The sequence below is a fragment of the Hipposideros armiger genome, unplaced genomic scaffold (genome assembly GCF_001890085.2).
Source record: "Hipposideros armiger isolate ML-2016 unplaced genomic scaffold, ASM189008v1 scaffold_38, whole genome shotgun sequence".
In the NCBI taxonomy this organism is placed as follows: Eukaryota; Metazoa; Chordata; class Mammalia; order Chiroptera; family Hipposideridae; genus Hipposideros; species Hipposideros armiger.
Window position 1 is genome coordinate 1,931,907 of NW_017731388.1, and position 5,816 is coordinate 1,937,722.

Here is a 5,816-nt window from a genome sequence, read left to right on the forward strand (position 1 = left end):
CCATCCTTGTTTTAGGCACAGATTTACATTGAACTATATTCAATGCTCACTCTCAGTCCACTTGCCAAAGTTTCCCTGTCCTGGTACCATCTTGGCTGAATAATGTTAGCCCACTAGTAGATACCTCACAGAGGAATAGTGGGTGCTTTCTGAGTTTTTGCACACAGAAAACTGTTTCTCACAGTCTTGATCCATGGAGATGAGCTCATCTACATAAAAAAAAAATTCAAATCACACTTCCTCTAGTTTCTTGAAAAAGCAACTCCATTGTTCTCTTATTTTACTTGAGAAGTCGGATGCTTACTTGATTTTCTTACTTTGTGAATGATTTGGTCTTTTTTCCTGGAGACCTAGAGAATGGTTTTCTTTATCTTTGAAGTCTAATATTTTCCTAGTGTACTTCACCATTCCAGGTTATTTTTCTGGGAAACTGTGGGCCCTTTAAAGATGCAGATGCAAGTCTTCTTTTAATTTTAGAAATTTGTCTTAACTTATAATTTGAAATACTAGTTATTTCCCATTTTAATATTAGTCTTTTTCAGGCCCTTCTGAGCCTATCTTCTATCAATTATTTTCTCTCTGATCTTTTTTGTTTCATTCCTTATTTAATTTTCATCTTTTCCATGACTGTTCTCAATGTGTCTTATAGTTTCAGTCAAATCTATTGTCCTATGAGTACCTTGTAATTTAACCCTTGTTTTTAAAGTGATTTTGTCTTTTTCTTCCATTTCTTTCCTGAGTTAATTCAACTCTTATTTCACATTTTCCCTGGCTTTCTGTCTATTTCTGTTCTAAACTTTGGAGCTCCTGATTTAGGTTTTTGTTTCATATTTTCAAATGCTTGTTTTAGAATACTTGATTCAGTTTGGGTGTTTAAGTTTTCTTCTGCTTCTTCATCTTGGATGTAGATAGGAGCATTTGAATCTGCTGAAATGTTTACATTCTCATGTGTTGTGTTCTTAGTGGCCTTGTATGGATATTGTCTGCCATTTTTTGTTCATTTTTAAGTGTTTTTATATACAGTTGTATGTAGGCACAATTATGGCGTTTGGGTGACTGACAATGTTTCTTAGTTCAAGAGCACCCTCTTCTGTTGGTATAGAATACTGTAGTTTCTTTAATTGATGGCACTTTTAGCGGGGAAGGATTGGTATATCTTCTGATTTTTGAGATTCAGTTTTGTTTGGTGGAACACTCTCACTTCCTTTTTTTTCTTCATTAACAAGTATCCAAAATCACCCCTGCCACGTGGGCCTCCTCCCCTCCGGAAGCAATGCCTTTCCCACACCGCCAGCACCTGTTCCATGCGCTGTCAAGCCCTTCCATTCAATTCCCTAGAAACCAATGTTTTCAACTACCTCGTCTCAGAGTTGTTCTCATTGTTTTTCACTCAAGTGTGAACTTCTCAACTTGTTGTTATATTTATGTGTGTGTGTATGTATGTGTATATATATGAATATACATAGGAGAGAAAGAGAGATCTACACATATGAGAAAGAGAGGTCTACAGACAAACAAAGAGGGGAAGAAACTGGAAGTCTTTATTGACTCAAGGAATTCTTAAAACTGTTTTGACTGTAAGAATACTAACTTTTAGGATTACTAATACAGCCTTATTAGAGTCAGGTCCCTTGGCTTCTAGGCCAGTTTTCCCACTAACACTCTATGTGGCTTTGGACAAGTCATTTAACTTGTCTGGTTGCCAGTTGTCTCTTAGTGGAAGAATATCCCTAAGTGTCTTTCCATTGATATTCAATAAGCTTTAGACTCCTCTATTCCTCTTACCATCTTTGGATTCCCTCCCCATAATATGCACACAAATGAAATTAATTCCCATCTTACAACTCAGGCCTCTGCATCACAAAGAAAACTAGTCCTGTGTTAACTGAGTCTTGGGAAAATGCAAATATAAACCTGCTTCCCTGGCTGTTGTATAGAGAATTGAGGTCACTGTTAATTTAATTTGCAACCCTCTCAGGGATGAGGGTTCAGTTGGGAGGGACCACGTGTCTGGGTTGGGTTTCTTTTATAAGGTCAGGATGTTCCCTTTCAAATACACACAGTCCTCACCAAGTCCAGGAAGAAATCGCTGCCTTGGCTTCCTCTCTTGGGTCTTCTCCATTCTCCTCTGGGCTCAGGATCCTATCTTAAACCCAACTCCCCCTCTATGAAATAGCTCCATTCCTAGAGGAGACCATAATTTTAAATAAACCAAAGTAGGGAAGGAGCAGGGGAATTGTAAGGGTAAATGTGAAAACATGCAAGGTCACTATAATCATTCTTGCTCAACAATGTGAATTTATGTAGTGTTCTCTTTTTTCATGTGGCCAAAATAATGATACACACTCCCCACTCATAGTAGCTGAAGAGACAATGTCACAGATGATTTATCCCAGAGTTGCCCTCCCGAGGTCATCGTGGCAATGCCCTTAACCTGGCATCAAAATGGCCCTCATCCATTATAAACAGATGCAAGTATTGAGTGGGTAGAGATCCTCCTATTCTTCAAGCTGTCAAGGTCAGGAAATGAGTCTGCCCCTTCAGTCACCTGCTCACAGGTTCCCACCACTCTGACATTCAGGAAGCTAAGCAGAGATGGACTTCCTTTATCAGAATTCCATCTCCAGCCCTGTTCATGCCAAAACTATATCTAATTACCACTCCTCGGTTTTCTATCTCTCTGCATCTGCATCTGGAACACTGGCTGCAATGTTAGCAACAATAGCAGGTCAACACAAACACACATGCACACACTGCTACACACAAACACATATGTGTGAACACACATACAGACATACAGACATACACACAAAGACAGAAATACATACATGTGCACCGTATAGTTTGGTAGACTGTCAGAGAAAAAAAGGATGATATGTTGAACTGGAACATATCCTTGGAGAAAGGATTGGGAAACCAGAGGCCAGAAAGAACAGACTCACATAGCCCCCGAGCACCCCAAAATATTGCAGAACCTCCTCGTCTACTTTTATTGTTTCTACCACTCCAGTTTTATTCCAGAGGTCAAGAAGGCTCTTTCTAATCTCATTGTGTCCAACTGTCTCTGGCCAGCCTCTTTGCATAGGAAAACAGAAGATGCAAAAATCTGACCCTTATTGTCCCAGTTAGAATCCTTCATTGGTTTCTCATTTCTAAGCTCTGCTAAGCTAAGACATTTAGTAAATAGCAACTTTACCGAATGGAATGTGCTAAGTGTGATAAGAAGTTAGAGGAGGAACTCAGTGAAAGGGGAAATTTCTTCCATCCAGAGATCCAGAGAAAGTTCCACGGAGAAGGTGATATTTTACCAAGCCTTGAGGGAGACATGGTGATATAAACACCTTTGGGAACAATATTCTAGGAAACATATCCAAAAAACAGTGAGTGATTAAAATGGTCTGCAAAAAAAACGTGCATACAGGGAATCGGCAGGAGCTATTTGTCACCGGAGAGGTGGGCTGGGGCCATGTCAGGGAGCATCTGGAATGTCAAACTTGTTATGACCATGAACCACCTTTTTGGCCTCAGTTCTTATCTAATGTCTCTAGGTTTGGTATCCAGAGTAGTCATCAAATACACAAGCCTGGCAATGTTTGATGCATCGAGATTCAAAGCTTTTATAATGTGCTTTTTTTGAATCAGAAGATAAAAATAACAAAAATATGTCACCTTTGGCAGTAGTATGGTTAAATTGTCTCATCTAACCTCAAAGTCAGCAATTCTGATCACTTCATGTGGCCCCAAGTGTTTTCCTGCCCAGAAGAAATACTGACTGGTTCATTTGCATAGTCATGCTAATGTACATGTGCTATGGGAACAGCAGGAAGGACCCTAAGAAAAGAGGAGTAATATAGGCAGTGTTAAATGTTATAAGCCAGCATGCAAAGTGCTTCCTGGTAAAAGCACTGAAATCCATTCAAGACCTGGGTGCTAGTTTGAACAAGAGCTATGACTAATTTGAAATGAGGAGGAGATCTAATATAGTGGTCAACATCATCAACTCAAGTACTGGGGCAGCAGGGGGATGGGGGGGTGGAGGCTGGGTGGAATGGCAGAATTAAGACTCAAATCCAAGTCTAACTGTACAAACGTGGGCAGTCAAGTCACTTCTCCAAGTCTCTGTGTTCTTGTCTGTAAAATGAAGATATAAAGAGTAGCTACTCTTTACAGAGGTACTTTGAGGATTAAATGTGGCATTATGCACAGAGCTCTCAGTATCATCCTTAGCATATAGATGGGGCTCAACAAACATTCAGTGACCGTTGTTGAGCAAACAAATATTTAATAAATGTCAGCAATGGAAAAGGAACCCCCATAAACACAGTCAACTGATCTTTGACACTGGAGCAAAGACAGTGCAATGGAGCAAAGATAGTTTCTTCAAGACATGGTGCTGGAACAAATGGGCTCCCATGCCAAAAAATTATTCTAAACACAGCACTTATACCCTTCACCAAAAAATAAAGTGAATCATAGACCTAAATGTAAAATGCAAAACTATACAACTCCTAGAACATAACATAGGAGAGAACCTAGATGATCTCAGGTATGATGATGCCTTTTTAGGCACAACACCAAAGACACGATCCATAAAAGAAATAATTGACAAGGTGGACTTCATTAAAATTAAAAACTTCTGCTCTGCAAAAAGCAATGTCAAGAGAACTAGAACACAAGCCACAGAATTGGAGAAAATACTTGCAAAAGACACAACTGATAAATGATTGTTATCCAAAATATACAATGAACTCTTAAAGTTCAACAATAAGAAACGAACAATCTGATTTTTAAAATGGGCCAAAAACTTTAGCAGATACCTCATCAAAGAAGATATCCAGATTGCAAATAAGCATCAGAAAAGATGGTCCACATCATATGTCATTAAGGAAATGCAAATTAAACCAATAATGAGATACGGCTACACACCTATTAGAATGGCCAAAATCTGGATCGCCAAGCGCTGGTGAGGATGTGGGGCAACAAGAACTCTCATACATTGCTGGTGGGAATGCAAAGTGGTGCAGCCACTTTGGAAGACAGTTTAGCTATGTTTACAAAACTAAACATACTCTTACCATATGTTCCAGTAATCGTGTTCCTTGCTATTCAAATGGAAAACATGTCTACACAGAAACCTGCAGCATGTTATATAATAGTTTGCTATAAACAGATGTTTGTAGCAGCTTTATTCATAATTGCCAAAACTTTGTAAGCAACGAAAATGTCCTTCATTAGGTAAATGGATAAGTACACTGTGGTACATCCAAACAATGGAATGTTATTCAGCACTAAAAGAAACAAGCTATCAAACCATGAAAAGATGTAGAGGAAACTTAAAAACATATTACTACATGAAAGAAGCCAATCTGAAAAGACCACATACTGTATGTACATATGTCCAATATATAAAACATTCTAGAAAAGACAAAACTATGGGAACAATGAAAAGATCAATGGTTGCTGAGGTGGGAGGGAGGCGAATAGGCAGTGCATATTATGATGATGAACATGTGCCATTATACTTTTTCCAAACTTACAGAATGTACACCACCAAGAGTGAACCCTAAGGTAAACTGTGGACATTTGGTGATTATTGCAGGTTCATCCTCAGTAAAAAATGTGCCACCCAAGTAGTGATGTTGATAATGGGGGATGCTATGCTTGTCTGGGGATAGGGAGTATGGGAAATCTCTATACCTACCTGTCAATTTTGTTGCAAACCTAAAACTGCTCTAAAAAAATTGTCTTAATTTAAAAAAAATACTTGGAGGGAAGGAAGGAAGGAAGGAAGGGAGGGAGGAAGGAAGGGAGGGAGG